Source organism: Ranitomeya variabilis, chromosome 8 (assembly GCF_051348905.1).
Source record: "Ranitomeya variabilis isolate aRanVar5 chromosome 8, aRanVar5.hap1, whole genome shotgun sequence".
Lineage (NCBI taxonomy): Eukaryota > Metazoa > Chordata > Amphibia > Anura > Dendrobatidae > Ranitomeya > Ranitomeya variabilis.
Window position 1 is genome coordinate 170,699,088 of NC_135239.1, and position 25,615 is coordinate 170,724,702.

The 25,615-nt window shown below is 42.6% G+C and overlaps 1 long non-coding RNA gene across 1 annotated transcript; it reads left to right on the plus strand.

Annotated features, from left to right (window-relative positions):
- Positions 1 to 772: 772 nt before the first annotated feature.
- LOC143788412 (uncharacterized) lies at positions 773 to 10,998 on the plus strand. Its single transcript, XR_013218624.1, has 4 exons — positions 773 to 1,021; positions 1,688 to 1,856; positions 7,169 to 7,937; positions 10,800 to 10,998. It is a non-coding gene; the product is annotated as an uncharacterized LOC143788412 (long non-coding RNA).
- Positions 10,999 to 25,615: the final 14,617 nt, after the last annotated feature.

The window sequence follows — 25,615 nt, forward strand, 5'->3', positions numbered from 1 at the left end:
GGTGTAGTACTGGGTATTTGTTATTTGTTTTTTTATGCAGCTTGATGAGTGGTGTAATTTCTTCTCTCTTATTTTTATTAAGTGCAAATGTGACGTCATCAGCTCATGTCACCTCCCGATGCAACAACAAGCGACGGTGGACAAGAGAGTGTTTTGCTTAAAGGGGTTGAAAACAAATTATCATCCATCCACAGAATAGGTGATAACTTTTTGCTCAGCGGGGTTCCGACCGTTGGGCCCTGCACCTATCGGCACTTTTATCCCCGTTAGAATGAAGTGACATTGTACATATGTCACCTGGGCTCCATTCATCTCCTACGGAGCTGCTGACCTCGGCGCTCAGCTTTTTCTGGCAGCCTTATAAAAATTCAATGAATCAGTCAGGCTTCCCCATACTGATGATTGATGTAGGTTCCAGAAGTCGGACACCCACCAATTAGTAAGTTATCACCTATCCTGAGCAGGTATTATTGATTTTGCTATTTTTATCACTTTACCTTTGTGCTTTTTCTTAGATATAGATTTTTGTAAAATATTTTTTACATTATTAGTTAAGGGTGTCTGTGTGTATATGTGACTGGTGTAGGTGCAGTATAAATGTTGTGCTGACTAAGGGCAGGCATCTCCTGGGTGGCAACACTGTGTCCTGACAGGAGCTGCTCTGTAACTATAGGGGGTCAGCCCATGCTAAAAACTGAATTACACTGTGACTTTAAGAGACAATGCTCCCCTGTGATTTGCAGTGAGTTGGTTTTGAAGAAGAAGCAGGAAGTGTGTCTGTTCAGTAAGGGAAGAGGGAGCCTTGTGCCTGTGGGAGAAGGGCAGGACTATAAATGAGAGACTGGTAAATGAACTAATGGCTTCAAGGGAGAAGATAGTGCCCGGTTTACTGCAGGATCAATGACCAGGACTGGATCAGAAGGAAAGAGTTGCATTGCACAGCTAATGTGGTTCTCCCCAAGCACCTGTAACCTGGGAGAGAAAACAACACTGTGGTACCAGTAATCTCTCAACATTGAAAGTGAGAACTAGACTTGCCCAGATCTGGAAAAAGACAGATCAGTTAACCTGAAGGAAGAGCTCAACACAACATACTCGGCTCCACTACATCAAGATGAAGGGCTCATACTCACTTGCGAGAAACTCGGATGAGTCTCACACGTCAATACCCAGCACTGCACCCGGCACTCAGGAGCGGAGCATGCAGCTGCAGTGCTGATCTGATCTGCTGGGTGTAGTGCCGGGTATTGACATGCGAGACTCATCCAAGTTTCTCGCAAGTGAGTATGAGCCCTAAACTGAAGCTACCAGACTTTCTTCTAAGCTCTACAGAACTGTTAGTGTACACTAGTGTTCAACTGTATTAGTGTGTAGAGCAGGGTACTTTAGCTAGGGTGCTGTGGCAGCACGGCCCCGTTATCGGAAGCCAAGTAGGCAGTAGTTACAAGAGAGTAGTTTGTAGAAATTGTTTATACTGTTTGTATTGGACTTTGCATTGCCATAGCTGGAGTGCAGCTTGTGTGACACATTCCAGCTATCTCTCCTTGTATCTATTATTGCTGTCATCATTACAATAATCGTTAGTCTTATTTTCCGGCATTTAATCCTCTTTCAATAAAGCCGGTATTTTTTTCTGCCTCCTCGTCTACTACTCCATGTTTGAGTCCTGCCCAACTGTGTCGTTCAGGTATCGCTACATAACGTCAGGACCACGTCATCAGGAGTCACTTTCAGCCAGTGTACATAATGTCCTGACACTGAACAGCAGCTCTCAGGACACAGTATAAGTAACTATGGGCAGAAGAAGAGGCAGAGCTGAGGTGGCAGTGCTGCTCCCCTGACTTCTACCAATACAGGTAATGATTGTTCTTCTCTTAGTTATCTCCCTGTTACTTGTCCCCTTCTCTCCTGCATGCTCCTGCCTTTGTGCTGCGTTGCCAAGAGTTATATGTAGCTCCATTGTAGCGGTGGCGTTCGGGAGCCAACTGAAGAGTTACCCTTAACGTAATCTGTCTACTTACCCACTGCCGGCATTAAGACTGCATACATCACATCACAAGTGGGATTCCAGCAAGGGGCCCCTCTGTGGATAGGGGGCACTAGGCAAGTGCCTTGTCTGCCTGCCCCTAACCTTAGTTTTTTATTTAGCTGCTTGCCTGTTACAGAGATTCCTTGGCATGCTCTTCTAGACTTCAGCTAAAGCCTGTGCCAGATGATGACTCCTGAGCCAAGCAGCAAATAAAGGGGCACAGGGGGCATAGAGAATAGGGTGTCTCTGTACTGAACCAAATATCCGATGACAGTAAAAAGGGATTTATAAAGGCTTAATCATTCCCAAATGTGTAACTCGGAGGTCCTTGGCCCCGAGGCAACTACGTAACATGAACCCCCTCCTATCACATGTGCTATTAAGGCTACTTTCCCATATATATCATCTCCACTGCAAACGTCTGGTAGAAGAGATGTCGCCACAATATTCACAGTGGCACTTACTGCTGCAAAAGCTGTTGTGAAGAAGGAGCAGAGGAGCCACGGATTTCACACTTTGCATTCACACCTACATCTGCAGTACAAACTAACATGCAGTGGATCTGAAATACACAGCTCCTGCCAATGTACCGTGCAGAGTCTTATAACTCTGGGGTCTTCTTGTGTTTAACACCCCTCACTTACCAGGCACTAGAAGCAATTACTACCTAATGTTAAAATGGTTTTAACATTTTTTTTTTCTTAAATGCATGGAGCGCCCCCAGACGCAGGGTCGCGGGGTACTCGGTACCGGGCCTCTCTGTCTCGGTCCTGGGGTTGTCACGGTGGCTAGACCCGGTCCGTGACCCTGCTAAGGGGAGTCCAATTAAAGGTGATGGTGCGTGGTGCAAGGCGCGATGAATAACGAGGACACAGGGTTGCAGTCTCTTTACCTCTTTACTGAAGGCTTCGGGATCCGCAATCCAGAGCACTGCTAACAGGGCTGGCTGAGACCGGCCGGTCCGAATGCCCATCCAGAGTTCCCTTTGCAGGTGGAAATCAGTAGCCTACCTACTAGCGCCTAGGTGTTGTAGTACTTCCCTGCTGAGCACCACGGGATAGTCCTCACAACTGTCGTGTCTGTTTCTGTTGTTCTTTCTCTCTCCGTCCCCCAGATGATATGGCTAGGACGCACCCGTATGATGGGGTAGGCCTGGAGTTATTTTATAGGGACCCTAGAGACGCCCCTCTCCCACAATTGCCTCCGTTGTCTGCTTAGGTGATTTAGGTGAGACAGCCAACCTAGAGTTAACTGTCCTGCCGTGGGTTTGAAGTAATCGTAGAGCCTATTACTTCCTCGGCGTTGCGGCCACTGGCTACGTGCCTCAGAAGGATGTTGCCTCGATCTTAGGGGCACGACTCCTTCTGGTTCTTTCTCCTTTGTGCTGCGATCTCGTTTCTCACTTCTCCACAATAAACTTCGCTTCGTGTCCTTCCTTAAGATGCCGCCGCAATGAAGTGCAGGCGCGGCTCCGTAACGATCTGTCCTTTTCCTAGGCCACTGTCAGGATCCCACCCCTGACAGAGACCCCCCTGAATCTTCCCAGTAACTCCCTCTCTCACAGGATGTTACCTGGGCAAAACCCAGTCAGCTTCTCCCTAACTTCCTATCCAACCCCCAGTTTTACCAGTGTGTGAGGAGTGGCCTAATACATAGAACCCTTTGCTCCCCCTGGTGGCCGGAGTGTGAAGTGTAATGTGTGACTGTGATACCTGGTCAGGTGAACTCCTTTAGTGCCATCAGACGTAACATCACTCCCCTTAGTGGCAGAGCGACATTACTGCAACGACCAGGACTCTGGGGCGCTGCACCCCCCCCCGGTTAAATCCAGTATTCCCGGACTGGGAAGAAGAACAACAATACATGTTAGCAAAAGACATACAAAATTTTGGAATGCTATAAACAAATAAATATAACAGTGCTTCCCTTTATGGGAGGAGAGGACACTTGAACGTTACAAACAAAAACATATTTACAGTGTGCAACAAGACATTTTAATAACAATTATTAAATAACTAGCTATAAATAACCATTATTACCCAACCGGGTATTCTATCTACTAAGTGCAAATTCTGAACAATAATTTAACTTCTCCTTTAAGGGCGTATACTGAACCCACTAAAGGCTTACTATAAAACGCTATAGTACAAATTAACTTCTTCTTTGTTTCTCTTTTCTAAGTGCAAAATCTCTCAACCATCTCTCTATGGCTTCCCGGAGGACTCACTAACCCCTACGGGTGTTAACAGCAAAACAGCAGGAAAACAATCAAATAACTATTTACATCCTCATAGCTCCGAGGTTTACTCCTGTTCTGGCGGTCGTAGCTCTGCAGGCAACAATGGGCGGGGCCATCCGCCCGGATACCTGCAGCCACCAGGTGTGGTACCAGAGGCCCCCTCGCTCCAGACAGGGGTCTGGGTACCCACAGTTTTAAATCCCGAGACGACCGGAGTACTAGCAATCTCTGAGACCAATGTTCCGGCTACAACGGTGGTAGTGGCAGTGATGGCGCAGGTCGTAGTCTTAAGGATGGTGCACGTCGGGGTAACCACAGTGGTCTTCATGGTGACGGTAGCCTGGCCACAAGGGGGCGCCTTCGCCACGGGGGACAATTTCACCGGCACCTTAGTTGGGGGTGCCACGGAGCCTCGCCTCTTGTGGACGTTCAAGGTGAACCACCCCTTTTCCCCAAAGTGCCGGGTGTAGGTGACTTTATCCCCCGGGTAGAGATCCCGATCCGGGTGGCCCTCTCTAAGGTGGGACTCTACATCCCTCCGATTCACAAAAATTTCAGCGTACAGGCCCGGCTCCTTAATGAAGCCCCAGCCCCACGGAGTTTAAAGGCAATGATGATGCCCTGCCTGCGCGGGGCCTGGTGGGTGGTGCGGTCCTTGCGGGCCCGGTCCTTCACCACGAGGTCCCGCTGGTGGTGGGCCTCCCGCTGGGCCTGGTACTTCTTTTCCTCCTTCTCCCACCGTTGGTCTAGCTGGGCCTGGTATTCCGCCCAGCTAAGGGCCTCCACCATCTCCACTTCCTGTGTCTTCACCCCGGGGAACCCCATGAAGTCGGATCCTGGGTTCACCCAGTGGCACACTGTGCGCTCCGCATAGACCTCACCGGGCAGGGTGATTGGTGAGATCGGGGCCTTCAAGAAGTGCTCCATACCCGTGGCCTGATCCCAGGGTGTAAGGCTCTGGAGTCTATAGGCCCCAGGGAGAGGGGGTGCTGCGACGGGGCCTATCAGTAGGTCCTCTGCTGGCGTGGCAGGGTCGGTGGACTCACTGGCCGGTGCGGCTTCCTCCATCGTGGCTGGCTCCGCTAGCGGCGGTATCGGTGGAGACATTGGCAGGAGCTCCGGCAGCAGCGCAGGGACCGATGTCGGGGGGTCCCCCTCCGGCACCTCCTGGTACGAGGCTTTGGCCTCCACCCGCAGTTGAAGGAGCTGCTCAATTAATTCCTCCATCTCGATTTGCAGGAGGTCAGTGTCGACTGTGGAGATTTGGCCGTTCTGCTCTTCCGGGTAGCTGGGGGAGTCCTCCACTTCAACCCCACACTCTGGTTCTGAGCGATCGGCCATGGCGTCCTCCACGTGGGTTGCTTCCTGGCCTTTTTCCCGCTCTCTCCTTTGTGGGCGGTTTCTTTTTCTTTGTCTCCGCCCTCCATTGAGGATCAAGAGGCGGATCTCGGCTGCTGACGGACACGTCCTCAAGGCACAGAAATATTTAGACTGGGTGGCCATTGTCTTTCGCGCTCTCCAGCCTGTTCACGCCCACTTCCACTCCCTTCTTCTTCTCCTGCGCTCCTCTTGGCGCTGTAATGGCGGCGGTTTTGGCGGGAACTTTTGGCGGCAAGTGGCAGTACACAGTATTTGCAATAAGTCACAGTTCAAGCACAATTCAGACACAGTTCCAAGGCACGCATGACCTGATTTTCAGGCTTAAGTAGATCCTGTTAGTGACGCCAAGTTTGGAGCGCCCCCAGACGCAGGGCCGCGGGGTACTCGGTACCGGGCCTCTCTGTCTCAGTCCTGGGGTTGTCACGGTGGCTAGACCCGGTCCGTGACCCTACTAAGGGGCGTCCAATTAAAGGTGATGGTGTGTGGTGCAAGGCGCGATGAATAACGAGGACACAGGGTTGCAGTCTCTTTACCTCTTTACTGAAGGCTTCGGGATCCGCAATCCAGAGCACTGCTAACAGGGCTGGCTGAGACCGGCCGGTCCGAAGGCACATCCAGAGTTCCCTTTGCAGGTGGAAATCAGTGCCTACCTTCTAGAGCCTGTGTGTTGTAGTACCTCCCTGCTGAGCACCACGGGATAGTCCTCACAACTGTCGTGTCTGTTTCTGATGTTCTTTCTCTCTCCGTCCCCCAGATAATATGGCTAGGACGCACCCGTATATGGGGTAGGCCTGGAGTTATTTTATAGGGACCCTAGAGACGCCCCTCTCCCACAATTGCCTCCGTTGTCTGCTTAGGTGATTTAGGTGAGACAACCAACCTAGAGTTAACTGTCCTGCCGTGGGTTTGAAGTAATGCGTAGAGCCTATTACTTCCTCGGCGTTCCGGCCACCGGCTACGTGCCTCAGAAGGATGTTGCCACGATCTTAGGGGCACGACTCCTTCTGGTTCTTTCTCCTTTGTGCTGCGATCTCGTTTCTCACTTCTCCACAATAAACTTCGCTTCGTGTCCTTCCTTAAGCTGCCGCCGCAATGAAGTGCAGGCGCGGCTCCGTAACGATCTGTCCTTTTCGCTAGGCCTCTCTCAGGATCCCACCCCTGACAGAGATCCCCCTGAATCTTCCCACTAACCCCCTCTCTCACAGGATGTTACCTGGGCAAAACCCAGTCAGCTTCTCTATAACTTCCTATCCAACCCCCAGTTTTACCTGAGTGTGAGGAGTGGCCTAATACATAGAACCACCCCCCCTATTGGCCGGAGTGTGAAGTGTAATGCGTGACTGTGATACCTGGTCAGGTGAACTCCTTTAGTGCCATCAGACGTAACATCACTCCCCTTAGTGGCAGAGCGACGTTACTGCAACGACCAGGACTCTGGGGCGTTGCACATGTATTTGGGGCTAAAAATAATTTTGGCAATTAAGATTCATTAACAAATTTTCACCGTTTTGCTTTCACAGGCTCTTTGTTTCTCTGCACTTTCAACTTTGATGTGGTCTGCGGTCATAAATCAGCGGAGAGGATCTCAGAAAAAGACAGATAAGAGTTACAAATGCTCCCATCCCATCAGACTGTCAGAACGAGCTCACTGATAGGTTCTCAGTTAATCCACATTCCGCAGCCAGCAATAGACGATGCAACACAGAGGCTGTAGAAGGCAAATGGTGCAAAATATGTAACAAAATGCAATTACAAATTATATTTTTTTGCCCAAAATTTAAAATTTTTAATCGAGAATGTTCACTTCTCTGGCCGATATATTCTTAGATACAATGCAGAATAATTTGAACTGTTTTTTTTTGCACTTATCTGTTATATACCCAGCTCCTTATACATTTATGTAATACTAGTTATCCCCGGTCTCCAATGGAAACTGTGCCCGTCAGACAGTACGTGTTGTTTAAAATGCGCAAATCCATCACATTTACCCTGAACTTGCCTGCGTTTCTTTTAATAAGTGCCTCTATTTGTTTGTTACCATTTATTCCATTTGCACATCGGTGACATTGTGTCTGAATTCATACCGTGTGTGTCATTGATTCCACGGCTATGTGTCTGACTCTGAGACGGGAGTGTGATCTCTGATTGAATTTCTCATTTTCAGCACTTTATAGACTCGTCTGCAGCAGCACGAATCACCTCCCTACCGCCATCTGCAGGAGAGCCTGAGCACTGCAGCAGCCCAGGAGAAGAAGGCCGCCATAAACCGCTGGAAGGAAATTATCAAAGGTGTTTCATGATAAGTGAGAACACACGAACACACATTTTGCGAAATAAAAAAAAATCTGCACATTATTTTCATAATTAAAAAAAAAAAATACTGCACGATGATCCACAATTGCATATTTAACCATTTTAAGTTCTTTCTGCCACGAAGAAGACTCAAATACTGCAGAGATCAATTTCACTGTCAATCCTAATCTTCCTGGTAGATTGAGGACATTTTTAATTTTTTTGCTTTCTGTATTTTTCCTCTCCTTTCTCCTATTTTTGTCAAAAAAGGCATATGAGGTCATGTTTTTTTTTTCTGGACAAATTGTGGTTTTGAATAACACTATTCATTTTACCATATAATGTATAAAAAAAAACCAGGAAAAAAATTCCACCAAAACAGCAATTCTGGAATTTTTATTTTTTTTAGTTTTTACGTTGTTAAATGTGCAGAAAATGGCTCAGTAATTTTATTCGGTGGGTCAGCAATTGCTACTTAAAAAAGGGAAAAAAGCAAAATAAAAAAAATGTGGCTTCGGTCTTCGTATCTTTTTTTATAGTTGAGCCGATAGAGTTAAAGGAGTGCTTTTTTTTATGCACGGCGAGTTGTAATTTTTATTGAATGAATATATATGAATTTTTATTATATTTATTCTATTTATTTTGCAGGTGAGGAGACTAAAACAGTGATTCTGGCATTTAGATTTTTTTTTTTAATTTTTTTAGCTTGAGCAATTACTCATGTGGCAATACTTTCTTACATTTTTTCTAGTTGCATGAATGGAAAAGGGGAAATTTAAATTTTTATATTTGTTTATATATATTTTATTTTTATGTTTTTCTTTAATAGTCCTTCTAGGGGAATTCAAAATGCAATCGCTTTATTAAATATTTAAATAATTTTATTATATCATAAAAACATGACAAAATACATAATATAGGGGAGAGAACAAAGCTCAGGCGAAACGCGCGTCGGGCAGGTGCAGGCTGCCACGGGGCTCTGGTACTGGTCAGTATTACATTGGATCTCCTCTCCTTATGGCACTATGACACTTTGTCTCTATAGGACCAGGCACTTATACTGGTAATGTATGCACATATTGTAGTGACTCCTCAAGCACTACATTGCAATCTTTATCTGCACTTTTTGGCACTATGACACTTTATTTCTATATGACTACGTTGTACTATATTGAATATATGTGCATTTATTAGATACTATATTTACTTGGCACTTTATTGCAATATATTATTTCCTTTTTAATATTATGTGGATTTTATAGTCAATAACTATCACCTTATACATTATATTCTATACTTAGGTTCAGGAGATCATACTATATAGGTACCATATATCAGCTATACTGTATACATCTTATTGTCCACATAACTATTATTATCTATTATATTTGCATATTTGATATCTATATAGTTTAACTTATCGGATTTACCCTAGTTGTGTGGCATTATGTATAATAAGGCATTTCTATAACTCTGACACCCCGTATTTCATTTCCTTCTGTCTTGTTCTCTCCCCTATATTATGCATTTTGTCATGTTTTTATGATATAATAAAATTATTTCTTCTAATACATATGTTGTAGCCGTGCATCATATCTGTAGGTATTATAATCTTGAGTGGATGCACCTCATATATTCTCTTTTGGTGTATATGTATGTTCTCCTACATACTGTTGTCACAATTGACAGTTGCATCTAAGAGGATAAACTGATGTAGCAATTAGTCTTGGGTGCCAGCTGTATTATGCAGCCAGCACCCACACTGTATGGTTTGAGCTTAACTCCTGTTCCCACTCCATAAAGTTTGTGCCCATGTAAGAAGGTGTGCCATAAGAATCGAGAATCCTCAGCGCTGTTTGGCATTTGTGCAAGAACACTGCCATCTGCCGTCCTAGAGAGACCCTACGGAACCAACTGAAAGAGAGAGTGTTTCAGGAAGGGAGAGTTTAGATGGAGCACCAGGTCAGTCAGCTCTCTGCTCAAACTGAAAAACCAACATGAGGATTGCAATAGAGTCTTTAAGAAGCAACTGTAACCTCTTACACTGCAACAATATCTATTCTTTACCATCTCACGCGCCTCTCCACTCGAGAACCATGCCTGCTACTTTCATAGCTTCTTTATTTCAATCATAACTCCAAGGACGCTCCTGGACCTTTCATTAATAAGCTGCAAATACAGGCTGTGATCGACTGCAGAACAAGCCATGACATTGCACAGTGTGTACAGTCGTGTCAGGGAGCAGAGGCAGAGCGCTGGTCCACACAGGGCGGTGTATAATGCATTGCCATGGCTTATTCTGCACCGACATGTGTGGATCGGTGCTCTGACTCTCCTCCCTTCCTGACACATGACAGTACACATTATACACGGTCTTGGATTGTCCTGTGAATTTGATTGAAAACACCAAAAGTCACTCAATTTTGGCACAACTCCAAGTTCTGCTAAACTTTTGTGACTTTTCAAAACTTTTACTCCACTATTTGGGTATAAAAGCTTTGATGAATCGGGGCCTTTGTGTCTTTTTTTTTGTGCAGACAAGTAGCCAAGTAGTTGTGTACATTGCACAATTGGCAAGACCTATCCTGGTGAACATGCCCATGCAAGTCATAAAATGGTGTACCACTTACCAGAGCAGTGGTGTTAGTGAATTTTCCCCATAGTTGCCGATGGACTGCCTCACATTTCACCACCGAGGAATATTTGTCTGTAATATGTCACTTTTGACATTGTACATCACATCCGTTTCACATTTTAACGTCCTTTTTGCTTGCTTACTATAAACTAAAATGGGAATTGAAGAGTGCTATGTGGCAATGCAAATGTTACACTATTTACTAAGAATTTGATGCTTTCTAGGTTTCCTCTAAGGTATCTTAAAGGGCATGACTGAAAACATGACCACAGACTTCAGAGTGTAGCAGTTTCCCAACTTTCCTATGAACTGAAGAAAAGAAAACAGAACAAAAAAGTGGAACATTAGATCTTGTGAACATTATTTTACTGGTAGGCCACATTCACATAACCATATTTTAGGGCCAAACACTATTCATGAAAAAAGCTGCACTTAGACCAATGTTATTCAGTAAGGCGGTGCAGATTAACTTTTTTTTTTCACAGTGAAATTTTTTTCTGTGCTTGAAAATAAATTGCAACATGCGCAGAGTCATATCTGTTTTTCATCTGAATCACATAAGAAAATCACATACAAAGTTTATGGGAGCAAGTAGAGCACATATATGACATCTATGTGCTGTCTGTTTTTAACATTCATGACCCCAGAAGAAACGCGCGTCGGGGTGAGGGGACGCTGAGCGGATCTCTGTTGGTGTTTGAGTGAATTGTTCACAAATTGGTACATTTGATTCTATTTAATATACTCTTTTATTTTGACTTATTTAAACTGAATAGTGTATTCTAGCACCTCGCTCCAGGGTCAATTGCATCTAATATAATAGAGATATGGGAGACAACACAGGTATATAATGGATTCTGATACCCTATACTTTACATTAGTTTCTCCCTCTCTTTACTTACCTCAACAGAGACTTATGTTTTGGCTGTCTTTCTATGTACTAATGCCAGTGTATTGCTGTTATGTGAGACCATGTGATTGATTTCAGATTTTTCTCTGGACCATGGCATGGGGAGTCGTTGTACTGTTATTATTATACCCCACTTATAAGTGTATTGTCTCATTTTTTCTACTATCGACTAGTTCAGCGTCCCTTATACGGCATTTTCTGCTTTTTTAGTGATATGTTTTAAGGTGTTTCAATAAAATATATACCGTATATATTTTTATTATTTTATGGACTGCTTCATTACTCAACTGTATTTACCATATGGTGTTGGGTTAAGAGTTATTGCCTGTTTTAACATGGTAGTGGGCAGGATGTACGAAAGAATGAATGATAAAACACTGATGGTAAAATATGGAAAAACCGATGAAAGTTGGATCCAAAACACTGGTAAAAAACAGTCCATTTTTTAGAGTACAAGAGAAATCATTGATGACTAATTCAACGACTTTGACAAGTTTTTTTCACTCGCTTTAAGCTTGTGGTCTACAGAAAGGCTAAGGCACCGACGCATACATAGGGCGTCAGAGTCCCAGAGTAGTGACATCATTGCACCGCGTTGGGGCTCTGATGTTCTGTGCGTGCTGTCGGCACTATGACAGCATGTTACCTTGCCGATGGACTCATCAGGATCCTGAGTTAGGTGAGTATATGATTTTTTTTTTTTTAAACTTGTGTTGTGATGAGGGGGCATGATGGGGGGACCCTTATACATAGCGTGGAGAAACCTGAAGGTGTGGGTGGGGCCATCATACATTTAAGGGACTAATACAGGTGCCATTATACAGCTTGAGGACTAATGCTGGAGCCATTATACAGCTTAAAGACATTATACAGATCGGGTGCTAATGTGGGAGGGATTATATAGTTTGGGAGTGAATGTGGGGGCCTCTATACAATTTGAGGGCTAATGTGGGGGCCATTATACAGTTTGTGAGCTAGTGTGGGGGCCATTATACAGTTTGTGAGCTAATGTGTAGGCCATTATATAGTTTGGCAGCTAATATGAGGGTCATTATACAGTTTGAGGGCTAATGTGGGGCCTTTATACAGTTTGGGGGCTAATGAGGGGGCCATTATACAGAGTAAGGGCTACTGTGGGGGTCAGTGTTTTAAGGGAGCAGTGGGGACATGATACTGTGTTTAGTGACGCTGTGGACCCATTATACTGTGTGTAGCGGAGCTCTGGGCCCACATACTGTGTAGAGGGCAGTTGTGGAATATAATATTGGTATAGAGGAGCTGTAGGTGTATTGTACTGTGTATAGGGGAGCTGTGGGCCCACCATACTTTGTATAGGGGAGCTGTGGGCCCACCATACTGTGTATAGGGGAGCTGTGGGCCCACCATACTGTGTATAGGGGAGCTGTGGGCCCACCATACTGTGTATAGGGGAGCTGTGGGCCCACCATACTGTGTATAGGGGAGCTGTGGGCCCACCATACTTTGTATAGGGGAGCTGTGGGCCCACCATACTTTGTATAGGGGAGCTGTGGGCCCACCATACTGTGTATAGGGGAGCTGTGGGCCCACCATACTGTGTATAGGGGAGCTGTGGGCCCACCATACTGTGTATAGGGGAGCTGTGGGCCCATCATACTGTGTTTAGGGGAGCTGTGGGCCCATCATAATGCTTATAGAGGAGCTGTACATTGACGCACTAAGAGGATATTATTGATGTTAAGTGGGCACTTAAGAAGCATTATTGTTATAGGGGCACCCAGACTATTGTGGCTGTCAAAAGTGCAGAAGGGGCATTATGATTTTCTAGGAGCAAAATGTGGACAGTTTTCTATGGTACTTGCACAGGAAATTAATAATTTCTAGAGGGCAATTTTAGCATCTAGAGGGCACAAAGGAGGTATTATTCATATGTAAGGGGCAGAGTGGTGGCCATTATAATGTGGAGCAGTAAGTGAAGCCATTATTGTACCACACAGCTGGTGCAGTAATAGGGACATGGCCGCAGCCGCTTGATTGGGGTATGAGTAGGATGAGGCGGTTGTCCATGTTGGGAATAGATGAGTACAGTGCTGGAAATGTGAGAAGTGCACGAGTCTGCAGACGAGTCTTGGCTGGAGAAGCTGTCATGTCTGGCTGAGCCAGATGGAAAAGACGGGAAAAGTGAATCCATAAGAAAGAATGTCATCTGTAAGTCACCATCTATAAGGCTAGGGTCACATTGCGTTATGTGACCGCGTTTAACGGACTACGTTACACCGCAGCATAACACGGTGTTAACGTAGTCCGTTAACGCCGCCATAGCCTGTAATGGTGAGCGCGTCGCTAGCGCCCGCCCACATTGGGCGGGCGCTAGCGATGTCGCGTCATTTGAGTGACGGACCTCGGACGCTGCTTGCAGCGTCCGCGGCGCGCCCGAGGTCCGTTCCTCGCTAGTGCAGATCGGGGATCTGCTCTAGCGGGGACGCCGAACGCGGACCTTAGGGAAGCATTGCATTAGCGCAACCCGCTAGCGCTATGCGCTTAACGGATTGCCCTAACGCAATGTGACCCTAGCCCCACTGCACTGCAATCTCTTATATGTTTTGTAGGTCTGGTGTCTACAACTACATGGTCACCATATGGTGGTTATTTAGATTTTTGGTCTTTGTAGAGATTTTTTCCATTAATACTATTAGACTACGCCACCGTAGCTGTAATCAGTGGATGTGGGCCCACTCAGATGATTAGCCACCCTGTGCTGAACCCTTAGTAATGCCTCTAGTATTAAGGCATCTATTTCTATGATTGAGAGTGAAATCAGATTTCACTCTGGAAAGTGGAATTCAGACACTGTAAAAACACACGTAATCTACTGACACTGAAAAACGATCATCCAGTGGAACTTTTACTTTGGCTGCTTTTCCATGTTATCCTTCTGCTGTTGTTCAGCTACATTTGGGTAATAAATGTGCAGTAAAGTATAGTGGATACTGCCATTCCCTTCCTACAACAAGTCTCCAGGACTTTTGCATTGAATTCTAGCTTTCGTTAATCAATAGCACCCACAGGCAATTTTTCCGCCATTTTGAACTCAATCTGTTGACCATGAAATGATGAAATATTGATCTTTTCTATGAATTCGATAAAACAAGAATTGCAAATAAACTCCCTGGGGCGTTGGAATTCTCTTTGACCATCTACTGTATATTTGAGGTTTTGGAGTTGTGAATGGGCTGTTTTGGTGTGAGACAGATGATGATCACTTGAATGCTCCAATACTGGACTATTGATGCCAAAGGTGAAGTAATTTCTTAATGTATACTTCAAAGTAGCTCTAAAGTGGAGCTTCACTTGAAGAATATACTTAAAATAGTGATCTAAGTTTATTTATCCAAAGGGATAGAGGGAGATATATAAAGATATGTAAAATGTCCTGATGAATGTCAATATGCATAACTATTTATAAGATATCCACATTCACATAATGAGCATTAATACCACCGATTCCAAATGAAGGTCGCGCCAACACACTCTTTGGGTGGCTGGCTTATCATTACAGCTATTAAATGACAAAATAGTTGTCATGATGGGCATTGCCACGCGACAGGTGCTGTTAATTGCTATGATGTTAGCCCCTTCCCTCATTCAGCAAGAGGATTAAACTGCCAAAAACTCAACATAGAAAAATGCCCTGTTATGTTTACACTGGGAACACTATCATGAGGAACGACACAGAAATATATAGTAAAACAGAAAGGATTGAGGAGTTGCTGAGATCCACCATTTCCAAATCTAATTCAGTGACCTTTTATCAGTGCTTGATTAGACTTTAAGGGAAAATTTCACCACAAAATGACCTATTGTTTAAATTGGGCTGTTAGGTGAAATGTATGTATAAAAACAACCTGATATTAATTTTATTCAAATTTCATTATCACTATCTACAGTATGTTTAACAGCAAAGAAAACATTGTCCATTAAGCCAAATACCAGACTCATATGTCTCATAAGGGCAACGCTGAACAGAGATCAGATTAACTTTGCTGCATTATTATAGTGAATGGATCCTTTGGGGATTTCATCTAAATCGCTTTACTCGGAGATTTAGGTGGAAACCTCACTGTAAGTGCTCAGCGTAGAGCACAGGATAAACAGGATCAAAAATGTTATATAAAATGTTCCCAACAAAAGCTTCAAATGAATCCACAAAAATAGCAAGTCCCCACTCAGGTCTGTCATCTGTTAATGGAAATATTGAGGGCTTCCATGTTACTGGTAGTACAAAGGCTCTGGAAAAGCGCTATGGCTCCTCACCCACCAAAAGAAATTCAACAAATTCTGTACTCCCAAATGCCTCCCTTCCATATGAAACCCACAGTGTGCCTAAACCACTTTTAGCGTCCACGTTTGGCATTTCTGTAACAATGAGAGCCCGGCTAATTTATGGATGCAGGTCTACAGAAGCACAAGCTGGGCATAATGTACTGGGCACTACACAATGTTCTGGTCTGCAATGTGCTGGGCACTACAATGGAAGATTTGCAATTTTCACTCGGCAACATCCGTGGTGTCGATATGATCACTGCACCCCTAGATTTATTCATTGAGAGGTGTAGTTTGTAAAATGGGGTAAATTATGGCAGTTTCTGCTATTTTGAGACCTTAGGGGCTGTGCCAATGTGACATGACACCCGCAAACTATAATAGTAAAATCTGCACTGTAATATGGCACTCCTTCCCGTCTGCGCTTTGCACGGTGCCTCAAAAGTAGTTTGGGACCACTTATGGGGTATCAGTAAAATATAAGGAAAAGTTCATCAGCTCACCCTTGAATTGTCCACTGCCGGTGCAGTTATCCACGAAGGTGCATGGAATAGCATTCAAGCCCACATGCAAAATTACTCCATGATAATCCAGCACATCTTCTTGATTATAAAAAACTTTATCACTGATAAAGTTTTTTTTATAATCAATAAGATGTGCTGGATTATCATGGATTAATTTTGTATGGGGTATCCGTGTATTCAGGAGAAATTGTGCAACAAATTGTACTGTTCATTTTCTTCTAATATCCCTGATAATACCTTCTTCTAATGCTCCTTTCCTTCTAAGCCCTGCCGTGCGCATAGACAATAGTTGTCCACCACATAAGGGGTATCAGCATACTCAGGAGACATTGCAAATTTTGGGGTACATTTTTCTCTCTACCTTTGTGAGAATAAAAAATTGAGGCTAAAATTACATTTTTTGTGGGAAAAATGTTTTTGTTTTTTTTATTTTCATGGCTCAACATTATAAAACTCAGTGAAACCCCTGAGGGTTCAAGCTGTTCACCACACATCTAGATAAATACCTTCAGGGTTCTAGTTTCCAAAATGTGGTCACTTTTTGTGTTTTTTTTTTCTCTGTTTAGGCACCTCAGTGGCTCTTCAAACATGAAATGGCGTCCGCTATCAATTCAGCCAATTTTGCATACCAAAAGTCAAATGATGCTTCTTCCCTTCTGAGTCCTGCCGTGCGCCCAGACAGTAGTTTGCCACCTAATATGGGGTATCATCATACTCAGGAGAAATTGCAGAACAAATTTTGGAGTCCATTTTTTCTTGCTAACCTTGTGAAAATGAAAAAAAATGGGGCTAAAATAAAATTTTTATTGAAAAAAATTAAAAGTTTGATAATTGCGATACTTTTGCCAAATTTCCGATATTTTAAAAAATAAGCGCAAGCTATATCGAGCAAATGTTTCCACTCTCGTGAAGTACAATATGTCACGAAAAACAATCTCAAAATCACTATGATACATTTAAGTGTTCTAGAGTTATTACCTCTTAAATTGACGCTGGTCAGAATTGAAAAAATTGGCATTTTCATGAAGGTGAAAACAGGCTCTGGCGCAAAAGGGTTTAGTGCAATTTAGCCTCCAAGGATGCACCCTCACATGTAATTAAACCTGAATGTTTCCTTGCTATTATATCTTCTTCTTCTTACAATTTTCCACCTGAGGATATTCTCTAGTCTCAAAAGCACTGCACCAGAAGGTCTTATCATGAGCCCATTCTTCTTTTCTGTCTGGTCACCCGGGAGTTAAACGAACAACTGAATTCAATTTTTGTTTTTACTTTTGCCCTCAATGTATGCAGTTCAAACACTCCTGTCTAGCACCTCTTTGTCCCCTTCACTTTCTTCCTATACCACAAAAGCACTGGACTGAGATTTTATAGACTTTGTTACAAATCTACCTGAGGCAAAAGGGTTGACTACTGTCTGGGTTGTAGTGGACCGTTTCTTCAAAATGTCTCATTTTGTTCCATTGTCAAGAGTTTCATCTACTCCATAGCTGACCCAGGGATTTTCAAATAAACTTTCTGGGTCCACGGTGTCCCAGCTTGCATAATTTTTGACCATGGTGTTCAGTTTGTTCCAGGTTCTGGCGGGCTCTCTGCAAGATTTTAAAAATCTCCTTAGACTTAACCTCACCTTAGCACCCCCAAGGTAATAAGTAAAGTGAGGGAATCAATTAGTCCATGGAATAATATTTACAAATTTTCGACAACTTCCATCAAGATAATTGGTGAGATTTGCTTTCTTGAGCCGATTCAGACTACAACAATTCAGTTTCAGAGTCTTCTGGGTAATCTCTGTTTGTTACGTTGTTTAGTTAGGAACCTTGTCTTTCTCTGCGAATTTCACCTAAATGTCTACTTCCTGCTGTGAACAGTGTCTCTCAGGACATACACAACATCTGGACAGAAGTGCACTTCAATTTGGCTGCAGCTGCAAATAAAGCAAAGAAGAGTGCTGAGAGGTACCTTTGACCTGGTCCCAACATATATCCTGTAGATGAGGTTTGATTTTCCACAAAAACATTTGGTTAAAGACTTGTTACAAAAGATGGCTCTTAAGTTCATTGTGCCATTCCAAATTGTTCAGCAAACTAATCAGGTCACTTTCTGTGTGAAGCTACTTTCCACATGAAAAATTCATAATTCTTTTCATATCTCCTTACTATGTCCTCTGGACTTGAACAAATTCTCTTCTGCAGTCAAGACAGTTTCAGCCTTTGCTTCTGATTCAGACATAAAGTATGAGATCAAACAAATTTTGTAAAGTAAGAAGGTTCATGAAAATCACTTCTACTTGATAGACTGGATACAGTCCTGAGGAAAGATACTGGGCACCCAAAAAGAATACTGATTATAGTCTTGCTTGAGATATGTCATACCAAGTGTCCTCTTTGATTTGTTACTGACAGTTTTGGTAGGCTCTCTAAAAGTAGCCATACTGTTATCGTGAATTCAGGTTCTGGCTTCACTCCCTTACCCTATATCTACCACCCATTGCTGTGCTCCATATTGGGTTTCATAAGTTGCTAGACTTACCCTACTGTCATCATAATCCAAGACTTTTTAAGGTTTATTTTGACACATATAAGGTCTCTGAACATTCAGTCAATATTGTATTTAATTGCTATTTGTCTTGGAGTTTGCCACCATCCAGTACCTTCTGCTGCAGCTTTGGAAACTCCAGGGGTTTCTACAGCTTGCATTTACTGTTCCTCAGACCTACTAATTAACCCATCATTTGCTGTAAGCATTACAAACTGTTACATTACATTAGGCTGCAATCATCATTATGTCACATTCTGCCCCAATAATTTCTGCAAACTCTAGTACCCACTAATCTGACATTTATCACTTATCCAGCCAATGTTGATCTTTGCATAAAAGTGTAAAACAGAATATATATAGGGACTTATATACAACACAGTGTAATAAAACTAGGCTAAAATCTGGGGTAGGTATGCAAATCATAAATCAATTAGAGGTAATCTGTCTTCAGAATATTATCTATTGCTTAAACTAGGTTTTTGTGTTAGCTGTATTTTGTGTGTGTGTGTGTGTGTGTGTGTGTGTGTGTGTGTGTGTGTGTGTGTGTGTGTGTGTGTGTGTGTGTGGGGGGGGGGTTCTAGATGACAATCTGCATTAATAATAAAAAGTACAAACAGCAATTTTCACACTGGGACTTTTTAAATTCTAACTTCCTGTTGTTTCAGGAAACAACACCTGCTGTTCTATTAATGAGCCTTGATGAAAGCTCTGCCAGAGAGGATAAGTAGCATGATTGTATAATAACCCAAGTGGCAAGTGAGAAAATTGCAAAACTACAAGATGTAGGTATTACTGGTACCCGATACCACAGTGAAATCTGTAGAAATACAGTTGTGTGAAAAAAAGTTATTTCCTATTCTTCCCGATTTCCTATTCTTTTGCGCATGTTTGTCACACTTAAATGTTTCAGATCACCAAACAGATTTAAATATTAGAAAAAGATAACACAAGTAATCACAAAATGCAGTTTTTACATGAAAGTCTTTATTATTATTAAAGGAAAAAGAAATCCAAACCTACAGGGCCCTGTGTGAAAAAGTGATTGCCCCCTAATCCTAATAACTGGTCGGCCACCCTTAGGAGCAACAACTGCAATCCAGTGTTTGCGATAATGGGCACTGAGTATTTTACAATGCTCTGGAGGAATTTTGGCCCACTCATGTTTGCAGAATTGTAATTCAGCCACATTGGTGGGTTTCCGAGCATGAACCGCCTTTTTAAGGTCATGCCACAGCATCTCAATCAGAATAAGGTCAGGACTTTTACTCTGCCACTCCAAAGTCTTAATTATGTTTTTCTTAAGTCAGTCAGAGATGGACTTGCTGGTGTATTTTGGATAATTGCTTTTCTGCATAACCCAAGTGTGCTGCAACTTGAGGTTACAAACAGATGGCAGGTCGTTCCCCTTCAAGATTTTGTGGTAAACAGCAGAATTCATGGTTCCACTTACCGCAGCAAGTCTTCCAGGTCATGAAGTAACAAAACAGCCCCAGACCACACTACCACCACCATATTTTACTGTTGGTATGATGTTCCTTTTCTGAATTGCTGTGTTACTTCTACGCCAGTTGTAATGAAATCATATACCTTCATAAAAGTTAATCTCCTGTCTTGTCAGTCCACAGAGTATTCTCCCAAAAGTCTTGGGGGTCATCAAGATGTATTCTTGCAAAACTGAGATGAGCCTTTATGTTCTTATTGCTCATCAGTGGTTTTCATCTTGGAACTCTGCCATGCAGGCCATTTTTGCTCTGTCTCATTCTTTTTGTGGTGTCATGAACACTGACATTAACTGAGGCAAGTGTGGCCAACAGTTCTTTGAATGTTGTTGTGGGGTCTTTTGTGACCTCCTGGATGAAGTCGTTGCCGCGCTATTGGGGTAATTTTGGTTGGCCGGCCATTCCTGGGAAGGTTCACCACTGTTCCATGTTTTCGCTATTTGTGGATAATGGCTCTCATTGTGGTTCGCTGGAATCCCAAAGCTTGAGAAATGGCTTTATGACCTTTTCCTGACTGATAGATCTCAATTTCTTTGTTTCTCATTTGTTCGATAATTTGTTTGGATCGCAGCGTGATGTCTTGGTTTTCAAGAGCTCTTGGTCTACTTCACTTTGTCAGGCTGGTCCTATTTAAGTGATTCCTTGATTGAGAACAGGTGGGCCAGTAATCATGCCTGAGTGATGCTAGGGAATTTGAACTAAATTTCCCATAGATTTCTTAACCCTTAACACCCAAGGGTGGTTTGCCCGTTAATGACTGGGCCGATTTTTACAATTCTGACCACTGTCCCTTTATGAGGTTATAACTCTAGAACGCTTCAACGGATCCTGATGATTCTGACAGTGTTTTCTCGTGACATATTGTACTTTATGATAGTTGTGAAATGTATTTGATATTACCTATGTTTATTTGTGAAAAAAACAGAAATTTGGCAAAAATTTTGAAAATTTCTCAATTTTCCAACTTTGAATTTTTATGCCCTCAAATCACAGAGATACAGTACAGACCAAAAGTTTGGACACACCTTCTCATTTAAAGATTTTTCTGTATTTTCATAACTATGAAAATTGTACATTCACACTGAAGGCATCAAAACTATGAATTAACACATGTGGAATTATATACTTAACAAAAAAGTGTGAAACAACTGAAATTATGTCTTATATTCTAGGTTCTTCAAAGTAGCCACCTTTGGCTTTGATGACTGCTTTGCACACTCTTGGCATTCTCTTGATGAGCTTCTAGAGGTAGTCACCAAGAATGGTTTTCACTTCACAGGTGTGCCCTGTCAGGTTTAATAAGTGGGATTTCTTGCCTTATAAATGGGGTTGGGACCATCAGTTGCGTTGTGCAGAAGTCTGGTAGATACACAGCTGATAGTCCTACTGAATAGACTGTTAGAATTTGTATTATGGCAAGATAAAAGCAGCTAAGTAAAGAAAAACGAGTGGCCATCATTACTTTAAGAAATGAAGGTCAGTCAATCTGAATTTCTTTTTTCTTTTTTTTTTTTGGGGGGGGCGTTTATACCATTCCACATTTGGTAAAATGGATAAAGCAGTTTTATTCTTTGTGTCAGTGTGATTACAGTGATACCTCATTTATATCTTTTTTTAAGTTTTGGCGCTTTTATACCATAAAAACTATTTTATATAAAAAATAATTATTTTTGCATCGCTTTATTCTGAGGACTATAACTTTTTTATTTTTTCGCTGATGATGCTGTATGGCTGCTCGTTTTTTGCAGGACAAGATGAAGTTTTCAGCGGTACCATGTTTATTTATATCTGTCTTTTTGATCGCGTGTTATTCCACTTTTTGTTCGGCGGTATGATAATAAAGTGTTTTTTGCCTCGTTTTTTTTTTTACGGTGTTCACTGAAGGGGATAACTAGTGGGACAGTTTTGTAGGTCGGGTCGTTACGGACGCGGCGATACTAAATATGTGTACTTTTATTGTTTTTTTAATTTAGATAAAGGAATGTATTTATTGGAACAATATTTATTTTTTCTTTATTTAGGAATTTTTTCTTTTTTTTATACATGTTTTTTTTTTTTTTTTTACTTTATAACATTGCCTCGGGGGGGACAACACAGTATAGTGTCAGATCGCTGATCTGACACTTTGCAATGCCCTGTGTCAGATCAGCGATCTGACAGGCACTGCAGGGAGGCTTGCCGGCGCCTGCTCTGAGCAGGCACTTGCAAGCCACCTCCCTGCAGGACCCGGAAGGAGCCCCATGGCCATTTTGGATCCGGGGCCTGCAGGGAGGAGACGCTTGGTACAACGCGATCACATTGCGTTGTACCGAGTGTCTCAGGGAAGCACGCAGGGAGCCCCCTCCCTGCGCGATGCTTCCCTATGCTGCCGGAATTCTGCGATCATGCTTGATCGCAGTGTTCCGGGGGTTAATGTGCCGGATGTCAGCTGTAATAATCAGCTGACACCCGGCGGCGATCGGCCGCGCTCCCCCCGTGAGCGCAGCCGATCGCCTATGACGTACTATCCCATCACTGGGAATTAAGTTCCAGGTCACCTCGATGGGATAGTACGTCACATGGATTAAAGGGGTTAAACCACAGTTACTTTATGGGAGGGTGGCAATCACTTTTTCACACAGGGCCCTGTTGGTTTGGATTTCTTTTTTCCCTTAATAATAAAGACCTTCAGTGAAAAACTGCATTTTGTTATCTTTGTCTAATATTTAAATTTGTTTGGTGATCTGAAATATTTAAGTGTGACAAATATGCGAAAGAACAGAAAATCAGGATGGGGCAAACACTTTTATACACAACTGTATATAATATAAATTCCAGCAGACATTATAATGAAGTAATCTAAGTTATGTGCCCATCAATAGATAAGGCAGACAGCATAATGAAATTTGCAAGCATATATATTTCTTAATATTTATTTCAAGAGTGCCCACCATATCTTTTCTAAAATAGGCATCCAACCACAGCTATGAATTATTTAGCATATGAGAAGTTGCCTTGGGTTTCCACGACCTGTATAAAAGCACTTGGCATCTAGCCTGGTGCCTAAAATTTCTAAAATAATTCCTGCATGACTGCAAATATATCTATAATTTATGTCAGGTGATAGAATATTCTACATATTTTAATACCTCTGTTCAATTCTGCTTAGTAACCTTTATACAAAAGGAGAATTAGGAAATGTGATCCGTGATGAGGAGGCTAAATACAGAATAAGGTCTCGCTGATATCTTAGTGATATGAACAAAAGATTTGATTTGTTGAAGTCGAGTTGCTGAGATCTTTACCAGTCACTACAACAAAGAGGTAGAAGTCTGAGGTATAGCTAGGGGCAGGACTGGCTCCAGGTTTTCGTGAGCCCCGGGCATAAGAGTCTCAGTGGCTCCTTTACCACATACTACAATTCATGATGCACCGATACGGCAGAGAAATATAGGTATAGTACAATGCCAAAGATTTCACTTCTTACATTACATGAGTGACATCAATAGCTCAGAAACCAGACAGTATAGTCCTCCATACAGTATTATGGGCACCACATAGTGCTCCATACAGAATAATGTGCCCCATATATTGCTTCATACAAAATAATGGACCCTATATAATGCTCCATACAGAATAATGGACTATATATAATGCTCCATACAGAGTAATGGACTACATATAATGCTCCATACAGAATAAAAGACCACATATATTACTCCATACTTAATGAACCCTATATAAGGCTACATACATAATGGGCCCAATATAATGAACCATACAGTATATGATGGGCCCCATATATTTCTCCATACATAATGAGCCCCATATAATGCTCCATACAGTATATGATGGGCCCCATATAATGCTCCAGTGTATGATGGGCCCTATATAATGCTCCATACAGAATGGGCCCAATATATTGCTCTAGTATACAGCATATGCTCCAGTATATGATGGGCCCCATATATTGCTCCATATACAATGAGCCCCATATAATGCTCCAGTATATGATAGGCCTCATATAATGCTCCATACAGAATGAGCCCAATATATTGCTCCAGTATGCAGCATATGCTCCAGTATATGATGGACCACATATGATGCTCCAGTATATGATGGGCCCCATATATTGATCCATATATAATGAGCCCCATATAATGCTCCAGTATATGATAGGCCTCATATAATGCTCCATACAGAATGAGCCCAATATATTGCTCCAGTATACAGTATATGCTCCAGTATATGATGGGCCACATATGATGCTCCAGTATGTGATGGGCCCCATATTATGCTCCATTAGAACCTATATTACCATAATATAGTGACCATATAAAGGTAGATAGCAATTGAGCAGAGCATAAAAGTTCAGTTATATATAGTGACTCATAGTTGAAGTTCCTTCTCGTGTGAGTTGTTCACTTTTCCTGATTCTCCACCTGGCCCAGAACACCACAATGAATTCTTCCAGCTAAGACTCAACTGAGGAGTTTGCAACACAGACACATTTCACTTCTTGTGTTTTTAGCTCTGTCCCAATCTAATCCGGACCTACACAAACTCTCCATCATGCCGATACCACTGTTCCTTGTTTCTGCATATTTGTCCCTATTACTGCATATGCTGTGTTGCATTGTAACAGTACTTCTCTCAGTGCCCTATATAGTAATGATGCCCAACTGTATGCCCCTTCCACAGTAATAATGCCCAGCACTATGCCCCTTTCATAGTAATAATGCCCTAGTTGTGCCCTTTAGATGGTAAAATTACTGTTTAGAAAATAATAAGTCAGAGAGCATTTATTATTTTCATCCCTTGTGCCGATTAGACAATAATAACATAATAATCTGACCTTGTGCCAACAAAACAGCAGCCAACATCTCTCACTGAAATTTTGCTTGGTCTTCCAGATCTTATCTTGATCTCCACTGTTCCAATTAGCTGCCATTTCTTATTTATATTTCGAACTAAGGAAAGGGCAACTTGAAAATGCTTTGCTTTCTTCTTATAGCCTTCTCCTGCTTTGTGGGCCTCCTCCATTTTCATTTTCAGAGTGCTTAGACAGCTGCTTAGAAGAACACATGGCTGCTGTTTTTTGGCACAAGGTTAGAGGAGGCTGGGTTTTTATAAAGTTGGGAAATTTGCATCACCTGGCCTTTCCTAACAATGATAATGAACAACCTTAACAGACTAATTAAGGTCTGAAACCTTAAGGTACCTTCACACTAAACGATTTACCAACGATCACGACCAGCGATACGACCTGGCCGTGATCGTTGGTA